The following is an 18,996-nucleotide window of genomic DNA, read 5'->3' as shown; positions in this document are numbered from 1 at the left end:
TATTACTATCTCATAAGAAGGGATCTAAAGGCAATGCATGACTATTTTTGGTCTGCTATTCTTTTTGCCCCCTAGTTTTTGGCCTATTGATCTTTGTTGTGCATCATGGTAGGGGATTTCTTTCCCTTTATTCTTTAGGTTTTAGAAGCCTAGAATTTTATTGTGTTGGTGGTTGTCATGATCCCACTTTGGTCACCTTTTGTTTTGTGATCTGATTTATTGGCGTTTGTCCTTTGGCTGGGCTTTAATTGCTTATTTTTAGCCTTTTGTTTTTTTTCAACTCAGGTTTCAAAATCCCTGTAAAACCTATTTATCTAATAAAAAACTATAACCAATTCAATGTCTTTTGACTTAGCTTTTCAATTTACTGAAAATTACTTATGCCTCTAAGTTTTTATTATGCAACTCTCAAATAACCCTAATATTTTATTTAACACATAATTAATTTTCATCGAATGATATACATATTAAATCAATCTTTTGCATGCCCCATCTTGATATAATATGCATTATTATATTATATTAATATTACTACCATTATTTTATTATTATTACTTTAACTGTTTAACATTATGATTATTTGTTAATATATTTAAACTACTATATTTACTAATAATGTATAATTAATTACTTGATAATAATATCATATAATCCTATATCTTCCTCTCCTATAATACATCCCATCTTACTTGTAACACATATCTTCATTTTGCTAATATAAAGTGATGGTTATTTAGTAAACAAAATATATGATTACCACAAAATTCTTAATCTTTATATTTAAATTAAACTCTTCCTTACCACCCACTAATATTTAATTGCATGATCTAATTTCATAAATAAAATGATTCATACTTAAATACTAATCAATACCTTAACATAACTTGTTAACTTAACATGTTTAAATTTTAAATTCTTTAATTAATAAATTTAACTAAATACTACCTTGTAATATCCTACCTAAAACAACATGATTATAATAAACTTATAAATCTACTAACACTGTCTACTAACTCCTAACTAACCCTTACACTTTAACACAAGTCCAACCAAGCCACATTATTAAACTATTACATAATAAATTAACATTATACTATGCACATGATTTTCTACTAACCGAATCTAACCTTATCCTATTCCCATACAATCCTACATCTCTCCCAAACCCCAAGTCAATTTTTCTAATCATGGGGTCACGTTCCCACCCAAAGACTTTCCCCACTAATGCTATGACAGGAGTTAATTATTCTCCTAAGCATTTGTAACAAGGTGGGGTCACCCATAACAATAATAGAAAAGGTTGTCATGGATCAAATTCTAATGCCAACCCACTCCTTCCCTCACCTTCAAGCATTGGCTTCTATTATCTAGTGAATTGATTGGAAAGATTTTCCTTTAAAAAAAAAAACTTGCATTGCTTGCTTCCTTTTTCATTGGTTCTAGTTCCTCCAAAAAAAGGTACATTAAGCTTTCAGCCCATCTCCAAGAAACCTTGCCACTTGACCAAGGCATTTATTATATGAACAAAAACATATCCATCCCTACTACCAAGTGATTTGACTTGTTCCACCACCTTTTTAGGTGCCCACACAATGGTCATCTCAACATAAAATTGAGTCGTATTGTATTGTTCCAATTCCTCAAATAAAAGGTCTATTAAGCTTTTAGCCCATCTCCAAGCAACCTTGACACTTGACCAAGGCATTTATTATATCAACAAAAACATATCTATCCCTACTACCAAGTGATTTGACTTGTTCCACCACCTTTTTAGGCACCCACACAAGGGTCATCTCAACATAAAGTTGAGTTGTATTGTTTCAAAAAAATGAATGGGGAGCCATTTCAATACTCCTATCATATGTTAGAGGGACTTTGAAGTCCCATGCATAATTTTTGAGGACTATGGGGAGTTGGCACCATGATTGGATTGGGACCACCTATCCTCCTTGCCCTTTAAATATTTTCTTTCTCCTTATAGTTGCCTAGGAATTATGTTGGTATAGGCTTGATTTGTTTTTTTTTTTTTTATGTCTCTTTCATCTTGTCTAGTCAACCTATACATGGGGTTCAATATCCTAGGTTTTTGTCCACCCAATTAATTCAAAATTCAATTTACTAAAAATTGATTTCTTGGGTTGTGTTATATTTAGGTATACTTTATTGTCTATAAATTTTATTATTTCTCCTTTTACAAGATACCCTAGCATATTCCTCTAATTATTTTATTGGTCTATAATAACTTAGTGTTATAATTCACTTCTTCCATTCAAATTCTATAAAGTTGAATGGCACCTATAGCAAGTTCATTTCCTATACACTTATAAATTCATGTCAATCATTAAATTTTCTAACCCTATGGTCTAAGATATTCTTGATATATTTTTTGTCAATAATTATTCTTAACTGTGGATAATGAATTTTAGGAAGCCATTGCCTCAAGAATTAGTATTGTATTTTCATACAAAGATTCAGTTTGAATGTTCATTTTCAACTACTATACAATAGAATTAAGATGATAATATCATTCAACAAGGATAATCTTCCTATCATTACAATTTTTTCTATGATATTGAATTTAATTTGACAATCAATACATCAAGAGTTCCAATTCCATGATGGATATCCATAGCATGACTATAAACTAAATACAATTCCATTATCTATCGATGCATATTCTACACGTATATATTAATTGAGATTAATCATAGAATGTATCTACTTATTTCTATGAGAATGAAGAATAAAGAATAATAGAGAGGTAGTTATATTTGCATCTTACTAATATCTACTATGATACTAAATCCATTTTTCCAATACATTCATATTCATGATAATAGTTTTGGAATACTCAAATATGGAAAGAGTACTTATGAGAGGGAGGGGGCGGGGGGGGGGGGGGTGGGTGAATCATAAGTATCTTATTTTAGCCAATAAAACTTTTAACTGAAAGTAAATTGCATGCATGTAAATACATCAAATAAACATGTAACAAAACACATGCATCAATAACACTTAACACTAGAATTTGGTAACCCAGAAACCCTCTAGGAATAAGAAGGTAAAACTGGGGTGGGGATGATAGCCACAAAAATTACTACAGCAATATTGTTCAACCACTTCTGATGGTTTGCCCTGTTAAAGGCTTTACACTATGTGAATAGTGACCTAGTTAGAGGCTTTCAAACACTTAACATGAAGTGTTACCCTGTTAAAGGATTTCATCACCTAGTTAAAGGATTTATCGAAATAGTTGTTAAGCTAACCTATCACCATAGGATTTTTCATTCTAATACAATTGCTAGAGAGTATTAGGTACAATAAACCTGACTGATTACAATCCTTGATTGCTGATTGCAGGTACTTGTTTTTCTTTCTCTGATCTGGATCCTTTTGTGATCTGATAATCCTCACTTTTGAAAATAGAATTCCTTGCGAACCCTTGTATGTCTTCTCATACCTCTCATCTCTTACACTTTACAATGAAGTTTCATCTTCCTTATAAAGACATTTGAAGATATAGGGTTAGGTATGGATCTTCGATCCACATTCAATCTTCATTTTTTGCTCAATACTTATCTTTTGCTGATTGGTTGCATGCCTTTAGCATTTTTCTTATTGGCTGCATGGAAATTGCATAGGAAAAATAAAAGATTTGATCTCATCATTAAATCCTTTGAGATTTACCTTATGTCAGCTGTAAAAACTATTTGCATCATAGTTTGTGCAATTACAAACTCTTATGCTGATCTACTGAGTTACTCGGCTCTTGAAGTATTGCTAATGCTCAGCACATGTTGTTTCCTGGATAGCTCGGCACCTTAACAAAATTGTATTACTCGGCACCTTATGTTACTCGGCACTTGTTAACACTCGACACTTGTTAACACTCGATATCTGATCTTCACTCGGTATCTGATCTTCACTCCATAGCTGATCTTCACTCAGTATCTGATCTTCACTCGGCACATAAAGATCACTCGACATGCATGATGTACTTGGCATTAAATGTGGAATATGATTAAGTGTGTTGGCACTCAAGTGTCAAAAACATTATGATGTTAATAATCTCCCCCTTTGACATGAGTGACAAAAACACTTAACTGACCTTATAAGTACATTTACTAATTTGATTGGTATGTACATATTGAGAACTTTGATCATCCTCCTTTATATCTATTCCCCCCTATTAATTCATTTCATAATATCTATATCTCCCCCTATTAATATCTTCTCCTTCTATATCTCCCCCTTTTTGACACTTATGTCAAAGAGTGTTTAAGGGTTAAGACCATATTTAGCCAAAAATGTGCTATTTACCTCCATAATCATTCTGAGAGCTGCATCCCAATTGTTCAAAGTGATTTCTAGTGACTTATGTTAGATAGCAGTCTCGGCAGAAAGATGAATAAGTCCATCTAATGTAGAAAGATTTGGATTTTTTTGAGTACATTTTCAGCATATACTTGCTCTTTATGGAGTATCTCTAAATGTGGGGTAATGGAGGACTGGAGCTGTATTAATTTGGCCTTAATATTAGCCTCATCTTCTGTTAAGACATCTATTTCTTTGTGAGTGTGAAGCGATTGAGCAAAATGCTTCTCACTTTGAGCTGGATCACTTGGTAGCTGCATGCTTGAAATGTTTAAATTTATTTCCAAGCTCAGTATCTTTTGGCTTGTTTCTTGTGTGAAGTATGAAAAATCACACAACTTTTTGTACAGTGAGAATATATTCTCAAGTACCTTCTTCACCTTATCAATAATCTTTTCCAATTCTACTTGTGAAAGTGCGATTTATCTTGATATTTTCTCATTCACTTTCCCTTGAAATTTTCTTTTTGACCATTCCATAAGTTTTGCATTGGTTTCTAGGTCTTCATTTGTCACCTAGTGAACAATATCTGTTAGTTGCTCTGTGATATTCTTTGACTCATTTGGTGATTGCAAACTGAAGGCATCCATAAAGATGTCCTTGATCTCATAAAGTATTTGCTTATTTTTATACTCTTTCCTGAGTATTTCCTATCTTTTCCTTCTATTTAGTGCATCCTGCACCTCATTGATTTGATCAATGGTTATTGATTTTGAGTCATAGCTCAGTATGACTATCTCTTCATCTAATTCAGGGTCTCCATAGTGAAGTACCCTTGCAACTCTGGTAGTACTAGATGATGGTACTGAAATCTGCAATGGCTGGTGTGAAGGAGTTCTCGAGGTAGGCAAATTTATTAATGTTTGAATTGCCTCCTATTCTTTAGGAGTTTTTACTATTTCCTCCTCCTTCTGTCTACCATGATCAATTATTGTTATCTATGGAAGTGCACCTTGTGTTTGTGTTGTAGGATCAGATGTAATAGTCTATCCTATTTATTCTATACCTTTTTCTACAGCTGCACTTTGCTTTTGTCTTGCAGCATCAATTATACTTGTTGGTGTTTTAAATTGACTACTAGTAGTTGTGATAGAAGGTGGTTCTTCTGTATTCACCTTATCTTTAACTGTATTTTCTACTAGTTTCTGTAACTCATCTATACTAACCAATACTGGATCTGTACATAATATTGTTTGTCGTGTTGATTGGTCAAGAATTTTTTTCAGATCTTCTATAGTTAATGGATTGATATTTTGACCAGAAGTATCAGGAACATCAGTAATTGTTATAGTATCTGTAGGTGGGATGGATGCTTGTGGAGGGCTGGGGGTGGCAATTGTGTGTCTTGCACACTCTGATCTGGTTGCTCCTCTAGCTCAACTGTTGCCATTGTCTCTTGTTTTTGTGCCTCTTCCTCCTCTTCATCTTTCTTTTCTTCATCTTTCTTCTCTTCTTCTCTTTTCGTTTCTTCTTCTTCTTTTCTTTTTCTCCTCTCTTCTATTGGTATAGCTGCTTCTTCCTTGTATTCTTCCTCAAGAAAATCTTCAATCTTTTTGTACAAGTTCTTCCATGATTTCATTGTTCTTTGAACAATCTCTTCCATTCTGTTTTGAAGTATAAAGAATGCCTTGTATTTGGGTGTAAACCTATTATTATGCCTTTTGACTACTTTGCTAACTTGTTCCCTAGTCAAATCCAGAAATACACTAGCTAGGGTTGATTCCCTCATCTCCTTCTCCATTTTTAAGCAAAAATGCCATCTGTCTTCTACAATTTTTGATAGCTCATTTGGCAATTGACCATCTAGTTCAAGTGGAGTGTACTTGAACTGTGCCATCATTCCATACACCATTTCTTCTATCTTATTTTGTTCTTCTTTTGTAAATTTACTAAAATCAACTTTATTTAAATTATTCAAGTCACCACTTGCAATCTTTTTACATAGGGTATCAATTGATGAATTTCTTACCTTTTTTGTTTTCTCTTCTTCATCAATGCCAGGTTGAGCCACATACCTTCTTCTTTTCCTCTACTCTTCCTATGATTCCTTGACTTGTTTCTTCTTGGTAACTTCCTCTTTAGCCTTCTGAGTAGAGGCTCTTGTTGATGCTCGTGTTGTTGGCTTTTGAGGTGATGGAGTGGTAGCTTTCTTTGATTTGGGCTTGGTTGAAGGCTGTTTTGTTGCCTTTCTCTTCTTTGGCTCGGCTTCAGTTGGTGCTTCCTTGGCTTCTTCTTCCTCTGCACCTTCCTCCTTGTCTTCTCCAAGACCTTGAGTTAGTTCCATTGGCCCTTGTTCCTACTCATCTTCATCCTCACTATCATCTTCTTCTTCTTCTGCCTCTGCCTCAATTTCTTTGCCAAACTTCTTCTTGATCTTCTTGATTAATTTATCTTTCTTCTTTAATGTAGAAGCAATTTTTAATTCCATATTTATTTTTGATCTTACCACATCACAAGTTCCAAAATGTGGTGCATTTTTATCTACTTCCTCTACCAATAATGCAATTATTGCTGCTGATGCCTCATCAATATTGATTTTGTATCCAAATGGCCTTAGCCATCTTACCCTTAGTATTACTACTTGAATGTAAGTAAAATCTATGTCAACTAAGAAACATATGTCATTTGTATGCTTTTCTACTAAGGAAGCTGGTATCCTTGATCTTTGCTTCATGGATTTCTTGAAATCCTCAAAATAGCATGTCATCAAGGTATCAAAATTTTCTCCCATTTGCTCTATATATTCATTAATTTGTGCAATGATGGTTCTGTCATTCCTCCATGCTATTTTACCAAAAGAAGGAAATTCATTCTGTACATAAAAGAATATGCAAACTAGGATTGCTCAAAATTTTCATTGTGTGCCCTTTGTTCTTCTTATGGCAGCTAGGTTTTCATTGATCTGTTGCAATTGCAGTTCTGCAAGATCATAAATATGATCTTTTTTCACCAATTTGTAACCTACATGTACTACAATGCATGGTACACTGTTGAGTCTACTGGATTGATAGAATTTGTGAGCAATGACTCTAACAAAAAATTCTACTAGTGGATCTTGTATGGTATGAATTGTCATTCCTCTTTTGTTCCATTGTGCACCAGTATTCCTTTCAAAGACCTCCTTCAATTCACTTCTTAGGGTTTTGTAGCGATCTAGGGTTGGGTACCCTGTTACTCTATGTATAATTTCCTTTGTCAATTTGATGGGCATATCTTCTAACCACAAGTTTCCACCATGGATTTTGCTCAATACAAGTCTAATCCATTTAGTTTTGAATATGGTGGGAAAACTTAAAACTCGGGTCAAACCCTTTCTTTCAATGATTTTAAATTCTTCTTTTAGTACTCCATCTGCAAATAGTTTATCATAAGCTTGTCTAATTTCCATGTCTCCTAGCGCTCCTATCTTGCAATTGTAACATTTCCTCACATCTTGAACCATTACAACTTTTGGAGGAATGTGGGATAGAGCTCCAGCTGGGTCATTTTTGTAGGCAACTTCAAGAATAGTGTGGAAATCAAGTTGCTTAACTTCATTTGAAACTAACTGGAATTCAAATGACTCTTTTTTCTTGACTTTCTTTGAACTTGATGCCATTTTGTAAACTAGGGTATATACAACAAGTGGGTATGAAACTACGTAGCTCGACACAAATGAAAATACCTTTAGATCGATGAAAAATGTGTTGAATGAGGTTGCAATCTACTTGAAATACTAGATTCTTGGTATGAAGTCGCTCAGCTCTCTTTCTTCTCCTTTGCTTCTTGATCACGATGTGAAAATTGATTGAAATTGTGATAATATACCCTAATTTCATCGCATTGAATGCTCAACTACCAACTCGGCTTCTAAAGAAATTTTGACCTAACTCGGCCTCCATTATTTCCATTTTACTTAGCTTCCATTGGAGTTATCCAACTCGGCATCAATTATTAGCTCGGTCATTGTTGGGAGCTCGGCATCTATTTTAACTCGACATCCAAAGGTAGCTCGGCATCAACATTTAGTTTTTGTCTTGACATCTTGTTTCATGTAGATTTATACTTTTTCTTAGCTTCTTTGTCTTGGGACTGATGTATGATATAGCTTTGTATATCAATCTTGTGTACTTCTTGTACTTAGTTTGATGAAGTATGATCACTTGACCCATTGGGTGAAGTGATCCCTCCACTTGATGTGTTGCACTCTTCCTTCTTTTTCCAAGTCTTATTCATTTTCCCTCTTATCTTTTCAACATTAATCTTTTGTTTTCCTTTGTTATCTTCAGTCTTGGGTGCCTTTGATCTTGTAGGATAGTTTCTGTTGATATGACCTATTTTCAAACAACTGAAACATGTAGTTTGATTCAACCATATTTTGTAGTTTCCTTTGAAATGTGTTCTTATATAGTTCTATGGTATATGTCCATATTCTTGACAATAGTGACAACTGTACCTGTTGTTGTAATCCCAATGATAATGACTTCCATTCCCTTCTATTTTTGTTAGTTGATTTGATGTCCACATAGGTTTTGATCTACATTCAAATTCCCTATGTCCATACTTTTTTCAATTATAACAATGTCCATCAAATCTTTGAGTCCTTGTGACATTGGATCTACAATTTTGTGTCATATGTCCTTGCATGTTGCACTTGTGACAAAAACTTTTGGGTATGTTTGATTGATTGAATCTTCTGCTCCTGCACACATTAGCTATATGTCCCTTCTTATTATAGTAATGGCAAGTGGGTTTTGAATTCTTACCTTTGTCACTTCTTTGTTCAACACTTTTTGATGATTCTCCAACTTCAATGCTATTGTATCCTAGTCCTAATGTATCATTGGTAGATTTTAGTGATTTTAGCAATTGTTCAAAATACTTGATGGCTTCACTTGATTTATTGGATTCTCTACTACCTCTTTTTCTCTATTCAATTCATTCTGCATTTGTTCATTCTGCATCTTCAAGGTGGAGATCTCAATATCTTTTACATTGAGTTCATAATGAAGGTTCATCATTTGGGCAAGTGTATCCATTTGCATGTTTGAGATCCTTGTCAGTTTAGTACATTTTTCTTCAAGTCTATTTGCAAGATTTATTTTATCATTTTCCAACATCACTTTATCTTCAACTCCTCTTTTCTTGTGTTCAGTAATTTCACATATCATTATGGCCTGTGATTCATGCTCCATCTTGAGAGATCTTATCTCCTCTTCTTAAATTTTGTTTTTCTCCATCAGTTCTTCTATTGCTGCATCAAACTCTTTAGTGTCTCCACTAGAAAATATGTTGGTGGTATCAATCTCCTTGTAGTGTATATCATTTTCAGCTATGGCTAGATCCTTCCTTTTTTTTTAATGAGTTTCTCAACTTGTTTTTGAGTTCCTCCAAGCTATGCAAAGCAAGTTGCACATCTATCACCTGATTTTCAATGATCTTTCCAAGTTTGAAAGCTTCCATCTTTAGATCTTTTCCTCCAAGTTGTTAGGCTTTTCCTTACGAGAACCTGGATTAAGCTCTGATACCAATTGTTGGAATATTCAAATATGGAAAGAGTACTTATGAGAGGGGGGGGGTGAATCATAAGTATCATATTTTAGCCAATAAAACTTTTAACTGAAAGTAAATTGCATGCATGTAAATACATCAAATAAACATGTAACAAAACACATGCATCAATAACACTTAACACTGGAATTTGGTAACCCAAAAACCCTCCAAGAATAAGAAGGTAAAATTGGGGTGGGGATGATACCCATAAAAATTACTACAGCAATATTGTTCAACCACTTTTGATGGTTTGCCTTGTTAAAGGCTTTACACTATGTGAATAGTGACCTGGTTAGAGGCTTTCAAACACTTAACATGAAGTGTTACCCTATTAAAGGATTTCATCACCTAGTTAAAGGATTTATTGAAATAGCTGTTAAGCTAACCTATCACCATAGGATTTTTCATTCTAATACAATTGCTAGAGAGTATTAGGTACAATAAACTTGACTGATTACAATCGTTGATTGCTGATTGTAGGTACTTGTTCTGCTTTTTCTGATCTGGATCCTTTTGTGATCTAATACTCCTCACTTCTAAAAATAGAATTCCTTGCAAACCCTTGTATGTCTTCTCATACCTCTCATCTCTTACACTTTACAATGAAGTTTCATCTTCCTTATAAAGACATTTGAAGATTTAGGGTTAGGTATGGATCTTCGATCCACATTCAATCTTCATTTTCTGCTCAATACTTATCTTTTGTTGATTGGTTGCATGCCTTTAGCATTTTTCTTATTGGCTGCATGCAAATTGCACAGGAAAAATAAAAGATTCAATCTCATCATTAAATCCTTCAAGATTTACCTTATTTCGGCTGTAAAAACTATTTGCATCATAGTTTGTGCAATTACAAACTCTTATGCTGATCTACTGAGTTACTCAGCTCTTGAAGTATTGCTAATGCTCAGCACATGTTGTTTCTTGGATAGCTCGACACCTTAACAAAATTGTATTACTCGGCACCTTATGTTACTTGGCTCTTGTTAACACTCGACACTTGTTAACACTCGATATCTGATCTTCACTCGGTATCTGATCTTCACTCCGTAGCTCATCTTCACTCAGAAATAGATCTTCACTCAACACATAAAGATCACTCGGCATGCATTATGTACTTGGCATCCAATGTGGAATATGATTAAGTGTGTTGGCACTCAAGTGTCAAAAACATTATGATGTTAACAAATAGATCTACAACAACAATACAATGGCATTCTCTCTTCTATTTCTCTTTTAACATACAACAAGCTTATCACAATTGGTCATAAGGTGGTAGACTCTTCTTGTCAACATTACATAATGTAAAGATCTCTACACAAGATGATGCACAATCCTACTAGTGACAAATGAATAGGAGCAATATCAACACTCTTGCAATCACACATAGAAACTCATAACAAGATGGAGTTTGTTGCTCCATTATCAAATGAACTATAACAATATTTCCTCCTCTTATGCAATGAAATCTTCATGACTTCTAAATACCCAAATGCATAAAAAATGTGCAAGATCAAAATTATAGAACCATGGAGGCTCACCTCCCAACCTAGGCCTTAAAGAGGCCACCTCTGCACTAGGGGAAATAAGGCTCAACCGGGATACATTCAAGCAACATCACAATAACTAGAACCAACATGAATACCATATTTTAACAGCACACTTACAATCCTCAACCAAGTCTTGCACAATGATTCATAGATGGAATCATAAACATTGGGTGAAGGTGGGCTCTTTAAGGAGGAGAATGTCATATCCTTGTGAAACAACAAATTTGGCAATTGCCACATTCCAATAGGGCTTCCAAGAGGCATGCCACAACAAGGCTATCAATAAACACATGCCTCAAGAAGGCTATCAACACATACTCCTCTTCCAATAGCCTCACTTATACCTCCCATACAACAATAAAGAGGCATATGAATTCAATGGAGCCCATACTCTATGAAAATTATCCCCTCTCCAAGAGAAGGATTTCTCAACTCATATATAAAGCCCAACTAACCTTTCACCCCAAGGCTTCTCTTCCCTCCCAAGGGTGAGTGAAGCCTTCACACCCAACACAACATTCAATCCACCACAACATCTCAAAGAAAACAAAAAAAAAAGCAAGTAGATCCAATATACTCATTTACATACATAGGCAACTACAACATACACCATATGCAAGACACATAAATCCTACAAGAACACTCTTACAATTTCCATCTTTCATCTTTCATGAGATGAGAGAATCCATGGCATGAAGGATTAACCTCCTTTCATGCTAATGGCTATGAAATGGTGATGAAGAGCTTTCCCTCCTTGGCTTCTAAGTTTCTTCCTCCAACCATAAGTGTCTCTATAATTAGAGAGTGGGCGAACAACCACTAAGTTTGGCACAAGCTCCCTAAAAAGACATCCACTTCCATCCCCACCTACTCCTCTTACACCCTTGTACCTTTCTACCAATAGGAACCTAACCAAGTGGTGGAATGAGGAAAGAAGTCATGTGACACTTTGATTTTATAATTGGCTTGAAAATGACTAGTTTAGAGGGTCTCCTAAGTCCCCTAGGCCAACTTATGGCTATATTTATAACTCCAACCTATACTACTACCATGTGGGTGACCTATTTTCACCAAAATAACACTTGGGAACCACTTTTAAGCTCTCTAAAGTTCCTATCAAATTTAATGAATTCCATCATGAAGGTGAATCATCCTAACACTTTCCAAGGTGGGTTAGCTTAATTTCATAATGAGATTAAGTTTAGGTTAAGTGACTTCATGCCCAAAAACCCTATATGACATGTCATTTACACATAGACAATACAAGTGTCAAATGACACACACACATTAAAACACTTTACACATCATGATGACATGTCTCTAATTAGTCACAATCTTTAAACTTATAACATCCATGCACAATCACATCATGAAATAACACATTACAATGAGGTTTTGAATCTTCCAAAGATTCACCTTGGCTTTACCGTGTTCACAAAGGTTTGAACCTTGTTTCCCTGAATAATTCCATGGTGCAACTTTCTTGCACACTCAACTTAAACATCAGTAGCCCAATGAAATAATATAAAAATACATATAGATAAGTGTAGAATAATCCAATATCACATAATTCACATAGCATATACAATTAACTTTCATCTAATCACTCTCATAAAATATTCAAAACATTGAAATATCAAATATGTGTATCAATAGTTATCTTTATTAACATGACTCATTATCATTTGAAATGTTATCACAACTCTTTCTAACATAACAATGAAACTCTAAAGTCCTCTTTGGTAAATCATAAGAACATATAAAATGGATCTTAAGATATATGTCCTAAGGGAAAATCACTAATGTGCAGACTAGTTAACTAGTACCTTTCAATCAAGTAAAACATAGTGAAATTACTAGCAATATCCCTTTATCACATTACAAAGGGCTTGTGTGTGGGTTTCTAGGGTTAATTCCCCAGACTGTTAGAATGTTTCCATAATTATGTCATAATAATTTAAAACCAATTTTTGAATGTAAGCACATGTCTTTTTGTACTACATTCATTGTTGTTCTCATTAAAGTGAATGTTAATTTATCTTTCTTAATTTCCTTATACATCACACCTTGAATCTTGTGACCAAGTTCTTAGCTTGAACATATTAAGTCTCATTTTCATGGGGTCTTATCTTATTGACCTAATGTTATTGGATATGGTATCAACCTTATAATAATCAAAATCTACATCAATCTCTAATAGGATCTCATAAATCATTGTTAACAATGAAAATGTCGATCATAACCTAACTAACTCTTAATCATGTTTATTTCATCAAGATCTATAATAGTGTACTAGTGTGAGCCTTAGATTCCTCTTGGAGAGGGTCTTGTTGTTCATGGAGTATGGGCTCCATTAAAGCCATATGCCTTGTTTTATAGCCTTGATGAGGCATTATGAAATTGCAAATGTATATGTATATATGGATATGGCATTCTCTTCTTTGGAGAGCCCACCTTTACCAGAGATACTTGGAACTTTCTCATGGTGGATATGGAACATGAAGGAGGCAATGTGTCATTTTTTTATTTCATTTTCATTAAGGTATTTCATCTTGTCTTAAATTATTATGGTGCAAGAGTTTCATGTTAGGAAATTGAGACTAGTGGAGATGAATTTGTATTAGTATTTAGTGATGTGTCTTCTTATGAGAGAAAAATAAAGAAAGATGAATAGTAGATGATATAGTTGAAAAATACAAGAATCATTCCAATAGATAATTCCTTTTACTTATCTTCATGGGATTGACTAAGCATAGGTGAAACATGTTCATTGTTTGGATCATGTAATAATTCAAAGAGTACATTTCAAATAAGAAGAAAATTTCATTATCTATTAGCTCAGTAGAAAATTTCATTCTAAAGATTCATTCTAGCTAGAAATGATTGGTCTATTGTTTTCGTAGTTGACCTTGTATAAGTATGATGCAATAATCCAATTTATTGTTTTGCAAAAAAAAAATAGTAGATTGCCTCTGAAATTTTCAAGTCTCAAATGAGCTCTATTAGATTTAATAGAGTATTCAATTTGATACATCAAAAAGAATACTGGTATTAACCCTAAGACTCAACACTATAGTTGGCTACCATGTCATGAAACCTTAGTAAGAGACAATAAATAAATAAATAAGTAGAAGTTTAAAATGCAAATATGCATGATCAAATAAGTCTAGAGGTATGCATTCTATTATCTAGATTTTGTATGGGAGAAGAGAAAATAGCTCACAGTTAGGTTGCTATTATGAGGTAGAATATTCTTGAGGATCTTTTAGACAATAATAAAATAAGGACCTGATATAACAATAATAATATTAAAAAGTAGAATGGCATCTTCAAATTTTAAAAAGGACACTAAAAACCAAGGATTCCATGAATAAAGTCAATGTAAAAAGACATCTATAAAAAAAGAAGGTACTAGTACCTAATAAACAACCTACTCCTAATACACCTCTAACTAGCTAAACTATAATAATCTATAAAATATACCCAAGCACAAAAGAAAGGGACCAAGCTTGGAAATTGCCTAACACCACAACCAAGGCACCTCTACTTAGGTCACATGCCTCTTTTCTTGTGCAAACCTTGGCACCCATGAAAAGACATGGTCCTTGCTTTTGATTTTGAAAGGGGTGGTTGTTTCTCCTTAAGAAAGGGACTTTTTTAATTTAAAAAAATACATTTTTCTTTCCCTTCTCTAAGGTGCGTTCACCTAGGAATTCAAAAAGGGGGAGTCCAAGGATGAGACACCCCATCTAATCTCCATTTGATGTGCCAAACTAGGCACTTACATTTTGACCAACAAATTTTATGATGGGAAATGTGTGTAGGGTGTTAAAAAGGTAAGGTATGATATTTATTAAGTGATAGTTAGTAGTGGTTAGGGAATAAGTTAGTTTATAAGATTCAAGTGTTGAAGGGGTGTTAGGGAGCATGATTAATGTTTGGGTGTTAGCAGTTATGAATGTTGATGGGTTAGTAAGTGGGGAATGTAATTTTTATTTAAATGGAGATAGTTAAATATTGAACTTAAGTAAATAAACATATGATTATAGATCCTAATTAAATTAATAATGTGCGAAGTTAGTATAAAGGTAGTTAGTAGGATAAGTGGAATAGGTTGGTTTACTATATTTAAGGTATAGAAGTCTTGGAATTTTTGTTTCACATTTTAGATAATACCTCTTGATCATACATCATATAATTAATGTACCTGATAATCTATAACAAATGTACATAGAATATAATAGGTAATGTATAATAGGATATGTATATACACTTATATTATTAGAGACGATTTGTACATTCCTTTCATTATGATTTTCATATCTAGAACTTATGGAATCCTATGGTGGCATCAAACCATATGGAATTTTATAATATCCTATTATTTTTTGAATACCCATGATCTTAAGACCACTTTTAACTTATTAGCTCAAATGCAATATTCTATGCTAGTAGGTCATCTAGCATCTCATGTATATACAAGGAACTTGAAACCTATTGGGGATAACATCTACTATCCAAAAAGTCATATATATTGTCACCACTACTAAATCTAGATGTAAATGCTATAGCAATTCAACTTAGAACTAATGTGCCCTAATAAGTAGGATATCGATCTTGACCAAAATATGAATGCCCATGTGGTGATGATTATTATCAGAATTGGGCCTAATTAAGAGTGAGTCATTAATAATGTTAGTGCTAGCATTACTACATCAAGAAAGGCATGATAAAAATGTTCTCATTATAACCTTTATGGTATCAACTTTCAATTTAGGTAATGCATTTAAGTGTACCTTGAGTTAGGCCAAAGTGTTTAATGAGTATGACTGTGAGTAGATGAATCTTGTTAATCTTTTAATCCATGAACCCTAATTGCTAGTTGCCTTGTGAGAGACTGTAAGAATTTGCCTAAGGGAAAAAATCACCCAGGAACTAAAAACTCAAACACAAGCATACAGTAGGCTAGAGAAAGGGAGAGAGAGAGTATGATCAGAATGACAATGTATTCAATATGCCATAGTTAATGCAATGTAAAAGTACACTAGGAGTGCATGTATATAAAGGCCTCTAAGATACATCTAGAATGCCTCATAATAAGCTACATGATATGTCATACAACCAAGCACATGTCCACCAAATATGGGTTATCCTCCATTAAGAATGGAAGTAAGTGCAGTGATGATAGGATAAGCCTACAAGGGTGTGACACACAAATCGATGTTGTAGACACCATGTGCTAAAATAGAGTTGCATACTCCTGTGTTGTCTACATGAAAATTCAAAAAGGTGTACAAAATCCTAAGTGTCTCACAAATAAAAATAATAAAATAATGCAAAATAATTAAATAATGTATTAAACTAAGTAAACTTTAGTAAGTGTAATAAGTAAATACTTATTTACACCAACACCCCCCCTTAAGTACAACTTAGGGGAATGCCCTTAAGCTTACAAAACTAGGATGAAGATGCATAATGGGTCCCAGCTACTAGGCCATTTTAAGTACCCATGTACATAATGGAAATGCAAATCTCTCATAAACCAGAGAAAGAGGGAAAGTCTTATGGGAAAAGCCCTCCCCCAAAAAGAGAGATAAATAAGGATGCATTGATGGATGGAGTAATCAAGACCCCCCCATTATGAAATACATCCAATATATACTTAAAAAAATGATGAGAGAAGGAAGAGAAACATAATAGGCTCCCCCCCCCCCCCGCCAAAAGAAGAATGCCAACAAGTGAAAGCAGCTCTGATGAAGAAGCTAGTCCAAGAATGTAGAATGGTGTTCCTCCACTTAGGAAGAAACAAGGAAAAAGGTACACTCCTGAAGGTGTATGGTGGCCCTAAAACCTACTCAAGTATCCCTATACTAATGCTAATGTTCACCCCTTCCAACTATGCTAAAAAGAATGAATGCAGATATGTCAAGGATGTCTGTTGTACCTATTCCACTAAACCATTTGTCTTCTCTACTAAAAAAGAGACCTCCACTAATTGTTGTTCATAAGGATCCACAATCACACCGACCTGTAAAGATTGATCATGTAGAGAATGGACATGAGGGTTAGAGTGAGCCCTCACAACAATTGTAGAAGGATCAACTTCATCAATGAGAAGATTTAAGTCCTCAAGTCTATCTCCCAAGTCAAGTGAAGTTGGAGCTGGAAGATGAGATGTACCATGCTCTGATGGACCTTTCACTATAGCAATATAAGCATGTGGACTAGATTGATGTGACCTCTCACTGCAACTATCGATAGAACCCCATGTGCTTGAACCTGTTGAAGCACTATTTCTAGTGTCACTATCAGTTACCACTATGTATGATGTGTGGAGAGGAGTAGAGGACAAGATTGGTGAAATTTCCTCAAAATGAACATCCTTCTCCACAAAAATCTCATGTGTCTCTGGATCCATCAATCTATAAGCCTTCATATTGTCTTCATAGCCGATGAAGGTACAAGGCCTAGGTGATGATGCCTTGCAACTCCTAGAAGAAAGGTTTGCCCGTGCTGGACAACCAAAGACTTTAAGGTGACTCACAACCAGATTTATGCTCAAAAGGAGTCTTGCCATCTAAGGCTAGATGAGGAGACCTATTAAGTATGTGAGTAGCATTGCTAATGGCTTCAACTTCAAGTGTATGATCGAGAGACTTGTCCTTTATCATGCGATTTTCCATGGCCTTGAGAGTCCTAATCCTCATAGCTACAACATCTATCTTGTGTGGACTAAATGTTGGTGAGTTTTGAAGATCAATCCCATCAATTTTGTAAAAGTTCTTAAGTCTTCTATCAACATATCTATTCTCATTGTCCATCCTTAATACCTTGATGGCTTTCCTTGACTTGTGTTCAACATGAGTCTTGAAGTCTTGAAGCTTATGAACTAATTGATTCTTGTGATGAAGGAAGAAGACCCAAGTGAATCTAGAAAATTCATCAACAAATGTGAGTATGTAGTAGCCTTGGCTGACTGAAGTCACTGCAAAGGGTCCTGCTAATACCATGTGAACTAGCTAAAGAACAACTAGAGCTCGAGAATACTTCCCTTTATCATACTTCTCCTTGTGATTCATATCCACTAAACAAGATGAACACTCTTCCTTAGAAAAGCTAATATTAGGTAGACCTTTGACCATGTGTTTTGAGAAAAGTTGTTGAAGAGAGCGGAAGTCAAGGTGACCAAACTTCTCGTGCCATAAGTTGATGTTTGAAGTAGAGTGAGTTAACAAGGCTTGGGAAGGACTCTTAGGCACAAAGTGGGAGAAGGAATATAGCCTTTTGTCATCATTAGCTTTCCCAAATGCAACCAATGAATCATCTTTGAGACTTCATACCATCACTAAATCTAGAAGGAACTCAATCTTATGACCATCTCGTAGGTGAGTGATTTGGTAAACTGATACGAGATTGGAGCTAAGATTTAGAATGTAGAGAATATCTTTGAATTTCCCATTTTCCATTTCCACATGTCCTTTCCCTTCAACTTCCATTTTAGTATTATCTCCCATGAAGATTTGTGGTACCTTTGATTGCT

This window comes from Cupressus sempervirens, chromosome 2, assembly GCF_028749045.1.
Source record: "Cupressus sempervirens isolate cs-2001-9-10 chromosome 2, ASM2874904v1, whole genome shotgun sequence".
Lineage (NCBI taxonomy): Eukaryota > Viridiplantae > Streptophyta > Pinopsida > Cupressales > Cupressaceae > Cupressus > Cupressus sempervirens.
Note: the sequence above shows the minus strand (reverse complement) of the source record.